This window comes from Dermacentor andersoni, chromosome 6 (assembly GCF_023375885.2).
Source record: "Dermacentor andersoni chromosome 6, qqDerAnde1_hic_scaffold, whole genome shotgun sequence".
Classification (NCBI taxonomy): domain Eukaryota; kingdom Metazoa; phylum Arthropoda; class Arachnida; order Ixodida; family Ixodidae; genus Dermacentor; species Dermacentor andersoni.
Genome location: NC_092819.1, coordinates 168,657,679 through 168,677,982, shown reverse-complemented (window position 1 = coordinate 168,677,982; position 20,304 = coordinate 168,657,679).

Sequence of the window (20,304 nt, the reverse complement as noted above, 5' to 3'; positions counted from 1 at the left end):
TAAAGAGTGGCACATATGCAGTGGCACACACCCAGTGTACATACACAAGTTTGTGTCAAATACGTTCATTGAAGAGCTGCATATACCCAGTGGCCCTAAGTGCTCATAGTAGCCCCAGGGGCACGTACTGAATTTACACAAATATAAGGAGTTTTTTCGAAATTTCTGGCCTCAGAAGACGCCTCGCATTATATAACCGACATAGACACAAACAACAAGATCACTCACAGAAATTGGTGCCAGCAACCTGCCAAACTCCCCTACTTCTACACACCTTGCTATACCAACTAAACCCCCATGTTGAGCATTTAAACTTACCTCACCTTCTCTATGCACTCACTCATTTTGCTGGATATTCATGGAGTGCAGAAAAGTGAACTTTACAAATACTGCCAAGAAAAACGGTTGTTACCCTAACGAAGAAGTCCACTTCTAAAAAAATTTCTCCACCTGATATAACACTTGTTCGACCTCTGCTGATCACCTTCAGCTGAATATTGCATATCACACAAAGCAGCAATTCAACTATAATTTTTAGTTTTATAATGAAACAAAATATGATACAGGAACCCTTAACAGTATCCATAAGTGTGAAATTTTTACACAGGCAAAGAGGCAAACACTTTGCCACCAGGGCACACATAAGGCGTCATTACATTTTCTCTGCAAAAAGCCTTAACACCCCGACGACAGGTGGTGTTGCATGGAGCCATGCATGCATTTCAAAAAATAGGCATTTTGTATTTTCTTCTTCCGCAAGATCAAGGCAGGCAGGCTGTGATGCTGTGCAAACAGTGGTGGCCTTCAAAAGGGAAGGAATCCACACAAAAAGCCATGGTACTGTTGAGATGGCAGGGCATGATAGAGAGCATTCTGGAAAACCAAACGTAAATAGATTATGTACTATTGTATTGCAAACAGACACCGCATGAATATTTAAACATAGCTTCACCAATTATTCAACAGTGCTGGGCCATTCAATGCTACCACTCCAAGTGCATCTTGGCCACCTCAGATTTTAGTAAATATTACAGCCCATTGTACAGTTACAGACTGGATGAAGTGGAGAGTATGACGAAAGCCCGTCTGGTCGGGATGATGCATACTAAAAGGAAGAGGTCCAGACACCGACCAAAATGTTTAAAATAGTTTTTTACGTTTTCAAATTCAAATAAATTCAAATAACTTCAAAAATTCAAATAAGTACTTTAAACCATTTTGGTCAGTGTCCGGACCTCTTCCTTTTAAGTCGCAGAATGCACAAACAGAATACTTCGCGAAAATTTCACATGGTGTGAGTATCGTTATCTTGTAGGCTAAGGTTGAAACATCACGGCACTGACAAAGCTACAAACAAGTGTTTCTACGAATGACCACAAGGCCTTCCAGAATGTTTCATTATGTGAGATAGACCATTAATGTTTTTTATCTGCAAAGAGTATCTTCTTATTCTCAATTAAGTATTATAGACCTTCGAGCAATTTCTGAAAAGTATTTTCATCCAGCTCGGGTGGTTTATAGGCGCAAATAACCAATTTAGGAACCCCCATTTTGTAGTGAAGAAAGATTATATTAAAAAAACCTATAGCTGCAGTGATTAAAAGTTTCTGAAATTTTGAATCAACTCTTTATATCTGCAGAAGCTCTCTAATTAGGTATTAGGACGCCTTGCCGCACTGACAAGGAAAGGAAATCATGACAACATATTACAAAAACTAATAAAATGAATGTGTTCTTGATAATATATGTTGTTGTATTATACACAGATTATACAAAACACCAGCAGTAATGTGCATATCTTCAGAGTGCACACACAGTTCACCAACGTAATAATAAATACAGGTCAACATCATAAAGCAACACATAGGTACTGGCGTTTTTCTTTCACATTGGCATAAAAACCAATCACATGAGCATTCAGCCATCATATAAGCAGCACCTGCTTGCATGAATTCAAGGAACTTTCAGATGTTCAAAATCGTTTAGGAGCTTTTAAGCAATAGGCATGACACTACTATTATGGTTAATTTGTTGCCTGTAAGTGGTAAATCAAGTGAACTGCTAGTTGTCCTTCCGGTGAAGGATATTGCAGAAAATGTGAGGACAAAAAGATTATAGTAGCTATTTGGAACTCATGAATGTTAAGAAGATAATATGCAATGTTACCATGCTGACAGACAGTCAGATAAAAGATGATACAAAGAAAATATTATATATAGATTACACAGATGCAAGCATTCTGCTTCTATATTTCTGCAAAACTCTGTAGTTATAGAAGTGCTTCATCCCCTGAAAAATATTTTTAGCAATACATTCGCTATGGAGTTCTATTGAGGATGCATCAGATTTGCATGCTACAAGTGGTTTGAGCTGTTCAGAGACAGACATCTGGCTTGTAAACGCAAGAGCATGACGAAATACTCCAAGTGCTCCAGAAAAATGCTTGCATGGTAAGGGAAATGACAAAAACAAGAATGTGGATGAAAAGACCAAACTGCCCCAAAGTCTAATTTTAGCAATGTAAGGTTTTATGAAACATAATTACAGTTCTAAGACAAAACAAGATACCAACATGATATGCAGAGAATGGGTGCTGGACATGCAGCAACCTCGCTAAACAATGATTACATACATAAAAACGACACATTCGCAGGAAATTTCACAATACACGACATATAAACTATGTGATTCGTGATGCACCCATGTCATACATCATATTGTTCAAGTAACCAACTTCTTTATTCAAGACCCCTGTAGAAGGTTTGTTAATGCAGTTATTGGTTTCTTGGATGGAAAAGACCTAGTATACAAATCTGCACTTCCCTGCCTTATATTTGCAAGCTGCATGTGTACAGTCACAGTTTGGCACAGTTTGGCATGTTTTGCAATGTTTTGTGAGATATCCAGATGCTGTTACCACCTGCATCTGTGCACAATGCTCCTGCAGCCTGCCATTACCACAAATCCTGGTCTATCCTACATAATACCCCAGTCACACGGGTACTTTCAAAGTCCTTTGAACCAAAGATCCTTTACTTCAAGGGAGAATGTGCACTGTCACACAGGCACAGCAAAGGAGCCCTACTGGAAGGGGGCTTTGAGTCAAAGGAGTGCGCGTTCGTCCTTTGAAACCTCAAGGGAATACTCCCAAGCCTAGAGGGCGTCTGACAGTAGAAAAAATAATCTAAAGATATGGAAGTTCAATTTTTACCTCTTCAGAACGAGCTTATAAGTACTGAATACTGTTACTAAAGTACTAAACACTTTCGGGACACCCGCAATCTCCATCATGAAAGCTCCGGTACAGCAACACCGGCACGGCCTGTCGTCAGCAGCAACCTCGACACAACACGGTTGCCATGTGCGATTTGGTTCTTTGGTTAGTGGCTGCTAGGCATCCCAGTCTCCTTGGCTTTTTTCTGCAAATCTTTCCTTGTCACTTTTGTTTTTTAGTTTTTACAGCGTTTACGTGTACCTACCGCTACCTAGCCACAACGAACGAAACAAAGCAGCTGAAGCAAAGGCAACAATGAATAATCGACGCCAATGTGCGGTGTACGAAGCGGTACACATGGTGGCCATCATTACAATAAATACATCTGTTTGTGATAAAGTAATGCCTTTACTACGTGTGCATTTTGTTTTGATGTTTCTATGTATTAGGAAAAATAAATGTTGCTGAAAAAAATGTGACAAATTTATTATAAGACGCATTGGGCCATATTTGTTTATTACTTTCAAGGTGATGGTAGCGCTAAGGATACATTGCGGTTTCTGTTAAAAGCTTCAACGGAGACTACCTGGAGACCATGTAGCACCGACATATATCCGTTGAACTAATGTCTTTGAAAGCTCAATGCTCCTTAACTTCAAAGTACCTTTGGCATGCTCGTGTGACGGGTATAACACTTGCTGCTGAAGGCATTAAAGGCACTCAAAGGTGCCTCAAAGACAGGCTGAGCATTCTGCGCAGGTTAGCGTGTTAGCAAGGCCTGAAACACTTGCAGGACATTGTAAAAGATGTCAATACATGGCAAAATACAACAGCACAACATACTCAGAAAATGTAAGGCTAAAATTGCACACTGATATATAAGGGCCTTCCCAGACAAACCGATAAATGCAATAGCACACCTTCTATTGAAATCTCGAATATAAAAATTGATTACTTGAAAAAGATGTACGGTACATGCAAAATAGAATGAGTGATGTATGTTATATGTCACGTATAGTCAAATTTTGCTGCAAATTTGAGCATTTCATGCATGCATATAATCGCACTCATGTACTAAAACAAGTTCATGTGTAGTGCTCATCCTGTGCATTTCATGTGTTTCATCTTATAGTGTAGTAACTATGTTTCCTAATGCCAGTAACCACCTCTCCCAGCTTTCAGCAATAGTATGCAAGATTATTTATTCTTAGAAGTATGATAGCAGGAAGAAACAAGGATAAAGACCTGTCAACAGGACTAGCATCAACTACAAGCTGATTTGGCTCCTGGATGGAAACGAGTATTAGTAACCGTAATCATTATCAATGTTTCAATGAGGGAGTGGGTGAACCCAGAACTTGCACAAATAACTACAGTAGCCACATGGCTGAACATATGAGCCGTGGGTGTTTCCCTATCTTCCAGCACATGAGGTTAGTTGCAGAGCCCTGAGAGAGCTGAGAGGGAAGTGAATGTGGTTTTCCACATTAGCAAATAAAGATCGACATGTGTCGGAAAATAATCATCTCTCATCGAAAACATGTAATTTTTTATAGAGCACTTATCCTCAATTCATTACACAGATTGCGTTAGGTGACTAATTTGTTTTACTACTGTTCTTAGTGCCCCATACAAGATTAACCTTTTCCATGCCAATTTTATTTTCAGAAAACCACTGAAATTTCTAAAATATTTTTATTAGCTATTCTTTGTGAAGAGTTTTTATTACTGCAATATTAGCAGTTCGTTTAAAATTTTCTGCTGCCTTTTACTAGCTGTTTTTCATGTTTTTAGGCTGCAAACAGACAAGGACGCAGAAACTGTCTACATGAATCATATTTTTTTAAAGAAAGTCAAGCGTGCTTTTGTTATCCTACATGAAACATGTTATTGCGGGAAGAAAGGTGGTTAACCGAGGGCCCCTATTTTTATTAGTCATATCATAAGAAGCCAACAAACACTGACACCAAGGACAACATAGGGGAAATTACTTGAGCTTAATAAATGAAATAATGAAACGATAAATTAATGAAAATGAAAGTGGATGAAGAAACAACCTGCCACAGGTGGGGAACGATCCCACAAGCTTCGCATTTCGCATGCGATGCTCTACCAATTGAGCACCGCGGCGCCGTTTACCGATCCACTTTCTTGGGTATTTATGTTTCCTTGTAGAACCCTGGGAGTGTTAGCCAGCATTACCACTCACAGACCTTGGCGGCGGACATGGAACATCCTTTCTGCCGCAGGCGTCACGAGAACGTGATCTTTTTTTAGGGAAGGCAACCGGTCAATAAACCCACACATGCTACCTGAAGGCATCAATGTTGCTTGATTCGAGACACTCGTTACGTAATAAATGAGAAGAAAGAGGGTTAACCGAGGGCCCAATTTTTACTAGTTATATCATAAGAAGCCAACAAACACCAAGGACAACATAGGGGAAATTACTTGAGCTTAATAAATGAAATAACGAAATGATAAATTAATCGAAATGAAAGTGGATGAAAAAACAACTTGCCACAGGTGGAGAACGATCCCACAAGTTCACTTTCTTTTTTTGGGGTGGGGGCAAAAACTGAACACATAACTAATCACTGATCTATCATGCAAGTGGTGTTTGCCTATCTCAATAGTCTATATAAAGACAGAAAACTAGGCTCAGGTGTTTTTATCTCTAAAAGAAAAGACAAGCTTTTATACGGCAACCTATCAACTTGAAGCCCACGGTAGTAGTTCTCTTCTATGGCATCTAGCTGTTGAGCACGAGTAAAAAAATTAATGCAAATGTATTAGTGTTCCATGCTTTTAATGCATGGAAAAGGGACACTAAAGGAAATTAATGAGTTAAGTTAGATTAAAGGTTAGCCTTTTGTAATAACAAATTCATCATTTATACCAAGAACAGAGCTTTTATAAGCAAGAAAATTAGAGAACTGGAACATCAAAGGGCACCAACTAATATATTGAACCAAATTCTGTAGTTTTATTTGCCAAAACCACAATATGATTATGAGGCATGAAGTACGAGGGATTCTGGAATAATTTGACCCCCTTGGTTACTCTACTTTGCATACAGTGCAAAACACACATGCATTTTTGCATTTCACACCTATCAAAATGCAGCTGCCACAGCTACAATTTGATTATCCACCATCAGGCTTGGCAGCGCAACACCAAACAGCCCAACTCAGAGCCCATGCTTGTCAGCAACCTTCTGCAGTGAGTGCATCACTTGGTGCTCATGAGGCAGTACTTCCAGCTGCTTCAGCTGCTTTAAAGTGTGCGCACTGCTGGCTTTTGCTGTTTTACAGCCCTTAAAGCCCAACTACAACAAAAGTTAGGGCTGCATAAAAAAATGATTCAAACAGTGTAAATACAAAACAGCATTCTAGCAATCTTGATACCGAGACTGAAATGAATGCCACAATTACCAGTAACTGGCAGTGAGGCATGACTCAGATTGCAGGGCACCTTAGTGTGGCCTACGAGATAAGGGACCACCTGCAGCTGCCTGCAGTGATAAAAACCTGGAGGCGATGTGGACTCTCGTCATAGCCACTAACCACCAGGTTCATGTGTCGTCTGCTAATACAGTATTAAAAGAATATCAAAAAGAAAATTAGATACCAGCCCCGCAGCTTTGCCAAGATCACTACAGTAGTATTTACTACTAATTTATTACCAATATAGCCAAAGTGAAATTTCATTGCATTTGGAATGTAAGCTTTTGCAGTAGGGGTTTTGAGATGTGATAATCGCAATGCTCCTGTGCTTTGTGACATTACATCACTAGATATTTGACAACGCCGTGGTTCTAAGTGTTTTTACATACATCGATATCTTGATTCCTTTACAACCTAACTCTAATATGACACATGAGAATACGGTAGATAACATTTGAAATGTCTTTAATGGGCACGGAAAAGGACTAACCTTTACACATGAGACACGCATGGTGAAAGCATTGTAAGCAAGGCTCCCACGTGTCTTTAAATAATTTTTCACTTTGGTCGGTGTCAGTTCTGTTTTTTCCCTTGACTCTTCCTAACCGGACAAGACTTCGTCAGACTCAACTTCATTAAGCCATTGACAATATGCTGCATATCTTAGGTAAACATTTGATGCTCACCCTAACGCATGTTTCCTGAAGTTACCAACTAAGAGCAAAGAAAGGTTAGCTACTGTATGAACCAGCCTAAATCCATGTTAAGCCCACAATTGCCCAATGTCCCTTGAATAGGCTCTAAAAATGTGTATTAACACAAGGCGCAATAGATTTTGTGCTCACGTTGGCATGTTCATAACAGCTGGCCTCCCTCACTCTCATCATCGCAATCTCGGAATCCTTACTGCGAAAACTGCAGGAGTGGAAAGCAGCAAAGGTAACAGTGCGCAGTTTGAAGCAGCCAGAAGCACTGCTTCATGAGCACAGCAGTTGCACTCACTGAAGAAGGTTAATGACAAATATGGGGCCCCATTCGTGCTGCTTGTTCCGAAGAAGCCATCTAAGCTTTTTTCCAACGCTTGAGTGTAAAAATACAGCTGCTTTTAACAAAAGGCATGCAACACCGTTCATGAATTGTGCCATTGGAATGGTTTACCAAATAACCTCTTACTTCTGGTAAGCTCTACACAAGCCAAATTGGACGCTGCACTGATGAAAGGGCAAGAGAACATTTGCAGAATATAAAAAAAAGTAAGACCTATGTAGGTGAGCATTGTAACACATGCACTTGTCATCCACAACTTGAAATATATTCTTGGCAGAAGTAGAAACATGAATTCACAACTGATATCAGAAGCTCTTTTAATATCAAAGAATGACTGTGTAATTATTCTTTTTTTTTCTATTTCTCACAAGTATGTGTATGAATGTTTTTTGCTTTCGGTTTATACAGGTTGCTACACCGCAATTTGTTTGACCCTGTTCCCTTCTTTGCAATCTTTCCTCCCTCCCCCTCTTTTATGAACTTCCAGAGATTATATGAATAGTTCCTGCTTTCTTAGAAAACATGGCACACACGCGGTGGATGTGGAACATCCTTTCTGCTGCAGGCATCACAAGTACGTGATCTTTTTGGGTGAAGGCAACTGGTCAATAAAGCCCCACATGCCAACTGAAGGCATCAATGTTGCCGGAATCGAGACCCTTGTTATGTAATGAACGAGAAGAAAGCAGGTTAACCGAGGGGCCCGATTTTTATTAATCATAAGACGCCAACAAACAAAGGCACCAAGGACAACACAGGGAAAATTACTTGTACTTACTAATTGAAATAAAGAAATTATAACTTAATGGAACTGAAAGTGGATGAAGAAACAACTTCCCGCAGGTGGGGAACGATTCCACATCTACGCATTACGTGTGTGATGCTCTACCGATCGAGCTAACACAGCACCGTCTTCCCATCTATTTTCTGGGGTATTTATGTTACTACTAGAACTAACCCTGGGATTGTTAGCCAGTGCCACCACTCACAAACCTTGGCGATATATAGAGCATCCTTTCTGTCGCAGGCATCACGAGTATGTGATCTTTTTGGGTGAAGGCAACTGGTCAATAAACCCACACGTAGTACCTGAAGGCACCAATGTTGCCAGAGTCGAGACCCTCGTTATGTAATGAACGAGAAGGGGGTTAACCAAGGGGCCCGATTTTTTACTGCTGGTGTAGTAAACACTTTCCTGCGTTTAGGGTGATGCCAGCTTCTTGCAGGTGCTGAAGTACTTTGTGCAGTCGTGCATCATGTTCTGCCTTCGTGCGGCCAAACACTATTATGTCGTCTTGCAGACATGCTTGGCCGTCCAGGCCTTCTAGCAGTCTTAGCATTTCCCTGTGGAAATCTTCAGTTGCTGTGGAAATTCTGAAGGACAATCGGAGGAACTTAAAATGGCCAATTGGCGTCAGAAAAGTGTTGTACCTCTGGGACTCGGGTAACCAGTAACCAATATCCGGCTATAGCATCAAGTTTGCTAAGCCAGGCAGCTCCGGTGAGTTTGGCCAGGCAATCATTGATGGTGGGCACTAAGACTCATTCTCACAGAATGTTCTATTTTAACCCTCCAAAGTCACTGCAGATTTGAAGCTCGCCTCCTTTATTTTTAGCCACTACCATTGGTGCATGCCACTCTGTGGTTTCTTCGACCTTTATGATGACACCCAGGCTCTCCGTTCTCTCCAACTCACATTTGGACACTCGGCAACATGGGCAGAGGTACTCGCCCCGAGTACATAATAGCACACCGCTTGGCATCAGGGAGTAGCGATATATTGTAATCGGTCCTGAGAAGGTAGGCCCAGGTCTGTAGCCAGGTAGAGGTAGTGGCATAAAATGTTGGCTGGGTCGCTGATTTTGCCTTTTGACTCCGCTACTTCTAGGAGACTTGGTTGGACATTGAAGGATTTGATTGCGGGGGGACGTCAAAAAGTGCGTCATGCAGCTTGTCTATTAGATAAATTTGTTCTTGACACAACCAGCCATTTCAGCACATGGTAGCAGTCTAACCATTGCTTTTTTTGGTCCTGCCGGGTCCGAGCAGCTGTTCTTTTGCTTGCTTCAGGTTTCCCGTGACTTGTTCGTCGTAGAGGCTTGTTGGCATGGCAGTCACATCTGCACCAGTGTCTACCTTGAAGCCATTGACCATCACATTGATTTTTCATGGCCCAGGATCCTGTTGGTCAGCTAATTGTCCAAGTAAACCTCTTCCAAAACAGCTTGGTATGTGCATTTTGTTGTGCTTTTTGGAAGCGGAAAAGCATATGGCAGCTGTGTTCCTTTTTACTGCAGGCACTGCATGTTTTGCCATTCGCTGTGCACATAGTGTGATGGTGAACCATAGGTGTCTTCTTGAGCCATACCACTTGCATGTCAGCGCAGTTTGGTCACGCTGGTTTTTACGAGAATTATTTGACTTTCCTTTGCTCTTCGAGAAGCTGTGCATGGTGTCTACAGCTTCAAGTGATTGTAGCTGTGGCCGTAGGTCCTTTTGCTGCTGTTTGATTGTTGCCATGTTGCGAGCAGCGTTGACAGCGGCTTCCAGAGTAAGCTCAGCATTAAGTTGCAGCTTCTCACTTACCTACGTGTCTGTGGGACCGACCACGAGTCTATCACAGATCAGTTCCTCTTTCAGGGCGCTGTACTCAGAGGCTTCAGCTAGCCTGAAGAGTTCGGTGATGAACATATCGGCTGTCTCATGCACGTCTTGCTTCTGGCTGTTGAACTTTGCACACTCGTATATCATGTTCATCCGTGTCAGGAAATTTTTTATGAACAGTTGCATTACTGTGTTGTAGTCGAGTTTCTCAGCATCACAGAGCCTGAGCAAGGCTAGGACGTCTTTGGCTTCACGACCCATGGCATAAATGAGTGTGTTCACCTGCGTCTCGTCGTCGTCTTTAGTCTGGAGATAGCTCTATAGCACTCCCTTCTCGTGAGCCACCGTTTCTACTCCTCTGGCTGCCGAAAATCAAGTTTTTCCGGCAGTTTCACGACGAACGAGTTTAGTGGAGCTGCGTGCTGGGCTGTGGACACTGTAGGTGAAGCCATGGGTAGCAAAGTTTCGTATTCACCGCAGTGCGCTGTAGGTGTAGACTTCTACTTGCGTGGTGCATTTCTCACAGCGTTGTCGAGTATCCCACCGTTGCCTCCATGTCATGGTCGGGTGACGAGCATACGTGATTGACAAAACGTAAGTGTTAACTGGAACTGTTTACTAGGTTGTGTATGCAAAACAAGCACGGCTACATGCCGGCTCGGCTTACACGGTCTGGTCCACTCTCCCAGAGGCGTTGTTCCGCATCTTACATGACCGTGTACATAGCGCCATCTCGTTGCGGTAGCTCGCATGACACGGTGCACCAGTGTAACTCAATGGACAGCAACTTCAAAAAAAGTATATTTTGGAAGGCTGCCCAAGTTTAAACAACTCTCAGTTAACGTTAAGGCGATTTGCCCTCTTATTAACATGCACATTTACGCCACTAGACCATAACCTCTTTGCTACATTATAGCACAGTTTTGGTCCGAATTAAAACACTGATATAACACAGCGGAAAAGTTACGAATAAGTGCCATAAATACGAAGAATATTAGAAGGGCATACACTATCATTCTTGCTAACTGCTCATTTGTTGAAATTCTGGCAGTCTTCTGAATTATAATTTTTAAACGTGCTGCCCATTGAGTTATGATAATGCATTGCGGTGAAATTTGATAGATGGCCGCAGAGCCAATTCAACATTTCAGTTTCAACCACAGCTAGTTACCCTATGCTTTTCTTGGCTTCATTGCCTGCTGGCTTTATATGGTCGTGATTTTTAAATAATGAAGCCCGTTTTCCTTCTCATTCATTCATGCGAGGGTTTGAAACCTCATAGCTTTGATGCCTTTAGGTAGCATGCATGGGTTTATTAGCCACATGCCTGCTCTCTTCAGTTCAGGTGTTACGCGACACCATTGTGCAAAAAAAGATGTTCGACATCTGCCCACCATGGCTCTAAATGGCGCTGGCTAACACTCCCAGGGCATAAATACCATAAATACCCAAGTTAGCACAATTGGTAGTGCATCGCGTGTGTACTGCAAAGGTTGTGGGTTCAGTCACCACCAGAGACAAGGTCCTTTCGTCTGCTTTCATGACTTTCTTTCAATATTTTCTACATTTCAATTTCAACCACAGCTAATTACACCAACGCTTTTCTTGGCTTAATTGCGTGCGACCTTTATATAATCAGCAAAAATAAGCTTACAAGAAAATTAAAATAAATAAGTGGAGGACAGGGTCATCGGTGTTCAAAGAAGCACCTTCCTTTTTGTATCGTTAACCAACATGTGCGCCCAATAGGTAACTCCTCTACCTGCACATCGAATGACAATGCAAGAGATGCAGCTGGAACCCACAGTCAAATATATGTGCAGCATACCAATGCATCTCTCCTCCGAAGGTAGTGAAGAGCACAGGTGCCTGTAGAGTTACGTGCCACGGTTCCTCTTGCCAACTCATGGAAAGGAGCATAAGTGATGCTGTAGAGCTTGCTCCTTCAAGCAGTGTTCAGGTATCCATTCATAATCCTGCATGTAGTGTCCAACGTATTGTAGATATCAAGACAGCTTCAGTCCTGCAGCAAATAAAGTGATCAGTTCTAACCAAAATGTTGAGATGTAGGCACTTTGGCAGGCGGATGTTAAACGTTGAAGTTTCTGGGATGCCAGTGATAATTTCATTAAACATTATATGGGCCACTCATACAGGGATGGAAGCAGTCAAAGAAGTTTTGGAGCAGCTCTGGGAGGTGGCAAATTTGACACACTGGAGCATGAATTGCCCGTTTTCGAGCAGTAAATACATGTTTACATGAGTAGCTTGGTAAAGGTCAATGAGTGAAATACAGGTATATGAAGAAAAGGTGTTCCTTATTTTACTTTACAGAGCACTATTTGATTATGGCAGATCAGTTCTGTGGAAGCCTGCAAGGCAAGTAAAATTCATGACAGGAAAAATTTTCACCCACCCTACTTTAGCATGAAGCTACGAAGGAGACCTGTACATGTTTCTCGGAAACCACCATTAAATTACATACTGGATGTGACAACTAACTGTGGCCAAGAAAAAAATTAATGAGTGCTTTCCGTGAACATCACCCACTCTATGTTGATAGGTTTATGTTTGTGCTACTCAAGTTTTTTTTCCATTGTGAACAAGCAATTCATATGTACTTGTAATGAATGTTTATTTCCTTACTTATCGAATATGGTGCCAATGCAGAGGTTGTGGAATACGCCGAGAAATGACCGATAACAGTGTTACAACGACCTAGTTCATGTGTGGTCTTTTTTTTTCGACAAAAAAAACAAACAAACGAATTTTTCTTTAGAAATTCACGTGACAATGCGCTCCGCATCAGTAATATAAGTGGTCTCAGAGAGAAACAGTGTCATCAGTGCACTGCATATATTATGAATGTGCAAACCTGGGGCACAGTCTTGTAAAGGTTCGCAAAGCGAACTGTTACCAAGATCGCGCTACTTCGCATTTGGTAGGGACTGTACTTGCACGCCAAAAACTGCTGACATGTCAAGAAAAAACTGCAGCTGCTCTTTCCCAGTGCCCCTATTTGACAAAGTTTTTGTAAAGATTGACGCAATAGTGCGCAGAAGCATTGTCATGGTAAGGGCAGTTTATTTTCACCTTTTATTTATTTCACGGGCTTTCATTCTGGTGCCTTCACAATTCCTAGGCTGTCTTAAATGCTGTTACCGGCCATTTGTAACCATCATACAAAGCTTTTCACTGACATCTCATCGATTAGGTAAATCAAGACACTCATCAGATACAGTGAACACCATTCGAGTAGTGCACTCTGGTAATTTTTCATTCTTGGCAACCTGCAGTTGAGATAGCAGAATATCGCAGAATAAATGTGAAGTGACGTAGTGGTCGTTGCATGTTTGCGAGTATTTTATATCTGTTTTGACACACTGGTTGGAAAAAAGACATGAACGGGCATGTTAATTGCACTTGAGCTATGGTATACAAGTTTCCCTTGTTGTGCAAGGGCGTCTACATTAGACAGACGGGAAGGGGTATCAATGATTCATAATAAGGTTCGTTACAGCGCAACCTAAGACAAGGACAACAGAAGGTACAAAATGACGACACGGCGCTGTTTTGTACCTTCTGTTGTCCTTGTCTTAGGTTGCGCTGTAACAAACCTTAGTATGAATCCCAACCAACTGGCCCAACTTGCCGTTCTGATACAGTATCAACGATTGCTTGGGCGAGCATAATTACAACCTTTATAAAAGTTAACGAAGTAGGCCCCTTGCCATGCATTGCAAGACTTGTGGATGCAAACTAGTTTTTTTAAAGAATGTGTCATCATAGGATGCAGTAACATTCAACTGATGCGCGAGATTACTGATCAGGCTAATGCCATTGCCAAATACGTTAGGGTGTGCGTGAGTACACCCTCCTTATCTTTATCAGGCAAGGAACTTTACTTTCTAAGTTGGTCGGCACGTTTTCAGTGAACTGCAGCCGTCTGCTTCTTGTAAGGTTGTTGTTTCAGTTGTTTTTCTCATGTGTGCTATGAGCGGCGCATATAATGTGCAGTAGGGTCGTGGAATAAGACCAGTTAGAAATTAGTGCTCATCCTGTCACCTGTACTTTTTTTTTCTTCCATACTCAAACTGAGTTATGCTAAAGCAAGACAAGAATCCAATCAGTCAGTTTGTGCCTTCGAACCAGTTCACCTCCACAGTGCACAATGATGCTATTATAAAGGGACATTGAAAATATTGTTTATTTTCTTTGAATAAATAAAGTTTAGTATGAAGTTTCACACTGCATTTTGCAAGTTTTAATTACCCCAGTATAAATTTGTATTCTAGAATGTGAAGGATGAAAACAAGCATTTCCAACCTTACACATTTCCAATGACATCTAATCACTACAACTTATAGGAAAGGCGCTACGATCTCAAACAGTCGCAACTTCTATCCGCGGTTGTTGTATATAAAGGCATTACGCACCGAGAGAATATGGTCAAATCTTAAAGCTAAAGCTACGGTAAAGGCTTGTGCCAACACGCTTAAACAAGGGAGAACATTTCAAAACACATAGTGCGGAGGTAAAAAAATAGATCATGGAGTTTTACTTGCCAAAACTACAATCTGATTATGAGGCACGCCACAGTGGGGGGACTCCGAAATAATTTTGACCACCTGAGGTTCTTTAACGTGCACCTAAATCAAAGTACACGGGTGTTTCCGCATTCTGCCCCCATCAAAATGCGGCCGCCGTGGCCGCGAATCGATCCCACGACCTCCTGCTTAGCAGCCCAACAAAATAACCCCTAAGCAACCACGGTGGGTACAGTGCACAGCTGTGAACATTTTTCCTATACCAGAAATAAGTTTTTGGCCAGGGGCTCAAGAACCGGGGGAATCGCGCCCTGTCTGGCGCTGTTCACAGTGCCACCTCAGCCAACTGGGACATTTGCACGCGAGAACGAGAGCACCAAGTCCGGCCATGGCTGGTAAACCCATATGACGATACATTACCAAAATATACAGTAACTAAAACAAAAGGACGCGTACAAACGAGATGTGTCCTTTTTATTCAACTGACATATTATCTTCGCGCCTTCTCCCCCTTGTACGATATAGAGGTTACACAGTTCTGCTTATTCTATCGTCTTACATCATGCATGCGCACTGAGCACATCAATACGTTCTGGATATCGCAGAAGCCGTTGTTCACGGCGTGAGACTCACGCTAGCGAAGTCAAATGCGATCGTTCTAGAAATAAAGAAATTGTTTGCCTGCGACAAACTTTGCAAACAAGAAATAAAATACAAGCTTACCAGAATGCTTCGTCCAGGTTGGTGGCGGCACGCAGTTCGTTGGCGTTCACCGTTGCGCATTACGCTGTGTTGTTAATCACGCCGCCCTCGCTTGTAGGCGTCAGAAGAGCATCAAAGTATTATTCTTTTCTGTCAAATACTTCTGCTTCGTAAGTACAAATAGAAAATTTTGAGTTGTCAAGCCTACCCCAGCATACTGGCACATAACAGCTTCCCGCGCTCAAATCTCGCTGTGGATTCGAATTCGCGCTGCGTGCATTTCGATGAGCTGTTGGGCCGCCACCTAGAAGAGTTTGAATATGGACAAAACGAAACAAAGTTCTAACATATGTCCGTCTAGATTATTTTATATTTATTTATTTAAGATATAAGGCACATGCTGTTTAGAAAATACTCACGGCAAACAATGTTTTAGTTTAGTTTCTTTGGCCCCTCGGCCCCTCCGATTTATGTCCATTGTCAGCTGGCCTGTGGCCTTTAAACGATATTCCTTACATATTGTGGCTCAATGTCGAGGACATTAAATCTGGTTGAATGGGGTTTAAATGGAGGGACAATATTTCGTTTTGTAGAGTATTGCTGCTGGGGATAAAGCGAGAAATAGGCTGCTTCTCGTCGGCAAAAGGAGCCGGACGAGCAAGTCATGAAATGCAAAAAGCGAACGGCTTGCATGATTACTAGTACAGTCTCGCTTGGTTGACCAGTGAGAAACAGCATAATTAACAACCTAACAAATACAATGGACAGCCACCAAATCGTTGGTCAATTAGACATGTTAATGATGAGTCAGAGTGGTTGTTATTTCGTGTTTGTCCGTTTGTAAACGTGTTGTGCAAAGCTTCGTTTATTCGATGTTGTGCCCCATTTCCACCAGAAAAAGAAAGAAAGAAAAGCGGCGTGTTTCTGTTGACGCGGCACGCGCAAGTGAAACGGATTTACGGGTAAGCCGCGCGTGTCACGTTCACACATATATCGCTCAATAAAGCATTCCGGCGGTATCGATCGACATACCGGCCGCACCACTGGTGGTAACGGCTATAGTGGTACCGGTGGTAATAAGGGGAGCCGAAAGGACCTAGAACCTCAGGGCACTACAAGAATATATTTCATGGTTTCACACCTGCTTACTGCAAAAGTGTACAAAGTACATGCATGGTATAGCACTGTACTCGTAATGCAAAAATAAACGAATTAAAATTAATTTGTAAACTAAGAAACCAAGGTGAACCTTCAATAATTCACGAACAGGTAGGTTCACACTCAACTTACTCATGAAACAATATGCTAGCTGTGCCAAGAATCTTAATTAGTCGAGCAATTAAGGGTGGTGACTGTCATGTGCAATGCCTTGGGGAAATGCATGCAGAAGTAGGAGAATAGCTGTTGCTCTGTCTTTGCTCATGCCCTATCAACTGATTAATCACTTATTTATTTATTTTGATTTTCACATACTGTAGTCCAATTGGGCTATCGCAGGAGTGGGTTTGTACATTGCATATAACAAAATATTTTTCTGCACAAATCAACTTCAATGCCTTAAAAAACATGATAACTTCAATATAAAAGATACAATCAGTATAATAAACGCAGCATGAATCAAGTAAATGCAAAGATTTTTCTAATTTACCTAGTTTCACCTGGGAGTAAGTTCCGTTTTTCAATTGTATGAGGAAAGCTATACTTAAACAGGTTAGTATGCAGTTGAAATGGTGCAAGGTTAAGTTTGTGGCTATTCCTAGTAGTTTTCAAATTATCAGGAGACAGATAGTTGTTCTTTAATGAGTAGTGTGGGGTGTTATTTGAATTATGCAACAATTTAAGGCATTCATAATCACGCCGCTTGGACAGAGGTAGTAAACCGATTTGTTGTTTATTTAAGTCATTATTCCAAAAATTCGAGAGTTGGAATTTCCCCTCACAAGGCACTATTGGCAATAAAATCACCTACAGTACTTGTCGAATGGGTGCCGCAGTGCTACAGTTGACCTGCAAAGACGGGGCCGAACCCCTGCTTAGAAAATGGAAGAGAGGCCGAACTCTCTCGAGCCCTGGCTAACTTTGAGCAGTGACTGTGTTGAGCGGTATACTATATATTGTACTACCACACAGTACAATGATGTATATTAATGATTAATACAGTAATAATATGTATATAATAATAATAATAATAATAATAATGATCCAGATCTGCTACCATATCTGCATCTCCTTCCTTCATGCTACAGAAAATGTCTATGGAATTCTTGCTGTCAAATCAATAAATATATACTTCAGAGCATTGTTGCGTTGTCGTGACAGTGTAGAATAAGGCACTGGAAACATCACTTCACAGCATTAAATCTTTATCGGTCAAACCTGTGCTCAGAAAAACATGTGGCACTCAAAGCACAACAACCCAGCGGCGAGCATGGTGTGTCAAGCGTGTCACATGACTCGTCAAAGGTCGTAACATAATTGCTGGTGCTATATATATGTATATATATATATATATATATATATATATATATATATATATATATATATATATATATATATATATATACACCTTCCGCAAAGTAAAACACTATTTGCATCTCACGTTGACTGATATCTTTCAATTGTTAGTAGGTGAAATGCAATCCACAGAAAAAGGATAAACAATTGTATGCATATCTATCAGTATAATCACGGAGTATCAGGCTGGGCATCAACCAAATTGATTCTTAATATCTGTAACTGTGGTGAGGAAAGCATATGTCGCCTTGAAGAAGACAAGTCCACTTGTTGAAACGTTGGCTCCTGCTTTCATCTTGTTCTCGGTTTGCTCATCGTCTTGAATTTCCATTTCCCGCCTTCCCCATGTTTTCCCTGGGTTTGTATACATGGTATTTTAGCACGCAGCCTAAAAGATTGCAGATTCTTCTCCTATATGCATAGTTGGTATATAATTGTGAATCAGCAACACACTAAAAAAACGTTTTCTTCTAGCATAACACTGAAGCATACAAAGTTGAAAATTTACTGTGCCTACCTGGGCGTCATTTCACATATTTAAGAGGTGAATCATTTTCCTTTGTGTACATGTGCATTGGGCTAGCTCCCAGATCAAACTATATGTCATCAATCTGCACAGTTGGCACAGTAGGAATTCACAAGACAAATTTTAGCACAGTGCACTTTGTTTACACTTTTCTGCATTTCTGTATGCAAGATATAACACTACAATTTCCGCTGAAGATACTGTGCTTGTTGTGCAGGCCATGTTTTGATGCTAATGGATGGCACCTGTATAATCATGTAAGACTTTTGTGAATATATTGGAACAGCAGCACCTTCTGTTATTTTGTATGTATATTTCTGACCAGCAGCACAACCAAGCAGAGGTATATTGTGCTGTAGGCAAAAGAAGTGGCCACTTAGATTTGGCAGCTCTAGATGGGCACATCGCATCTAGTCGTTCCTCACCCCACTTTAACATTTACATTTCACCAATGGCAAAGGACAATGTTGGATTCCGTAAAATATCCAATTTCAAATGCACTATAGATGACTGACTTTTGAAAGAACAATGAAGTGATGCCTGGAAACCTGTGTACCAACTTTCTTCCCATATTAGTTACTATAATGCCTTACAATGTGTCTTAAAATTCTTCACATGCTGCACCTAAATTTGGTGCTAGAGTGGAGAGGAGTGCAGTAGTTTGACTTTACCTAGGGTAGCAAAATGCCTCACAACACTGCTACATCAAAGTAGCAGTGTTGCAGCGCTCAACGGTGCCCTTAAAGGCATCAGTTGCGCCCATCACATAACAGGGGCAGGGGGAGTACAAACATAAATGAGATTACAAAGAAATAGTTACAACAAATAATAGGACAAAGTACAGAACAAAGGTATGCTAACATTGTTTAGGTATTAAGAAACAGAATGTAAGAAATCATAAGAATTGCAAAACAAAAGTTATGCACACAGCAAAATCAAATGTTGAAAATATGCATGCACACATAAACTATGGTATTAATACAGGTATTTATTAGTAACTCACAAAAACAACTAAACAAGAATGTAATAAAAAAGGCAACTAATTAACAGTGCGTAGCACGTCGTAAAATTTTAATGTCAGATTCTGTGGCAATATCAGAGGGAAAGCAGTTCCCTTCAGTGATGGTGCAGGGTATAAAGGAGCATGCATATTGTAACGTGCGAGATGGTGTATGCTTGAATATGAGGTGGTGATCCCGGCATGAAAATACGACAGGTGGTGACTGAAAGAAATCATTGTGAAGAGAAGTACGATTATAAAGTTTGTCAAGCAGGCAAAGACGCACTGATTTGTGGCGAAGGGATAGTGCTTGTAAATCAGTACGTGCTTTTAATGATGACACGGAAGTGTAAGATGAATAGTCGGAAAATATGAAGGTGAGCAGCCCAGTTTTGAACAAATGCAATCTCGTCAACAATGTGTACCTGCCAGAGTGCTATATTAGCAATGCGTATTCGAGCTTTGTGTGGATTAGTGTAGTGTAAGCAAGTTTATGTATGTTGACAAAAGCAGGCTTTAGGTTTAATTTGATGATGCCAAGAGAGTGGTGAGCTGCTGCAAAGATGGAGTAAATGTGGTGGTTTCATGCTAAATCATAATGTAAATGAAAACCTGTGCAGGTAGTTGAATGTTAAACTGGGATCTTCGAAATACTCGATGACTTGTGAATTAATAATGTGTTCCATAAGTTTGCGAATTGTAC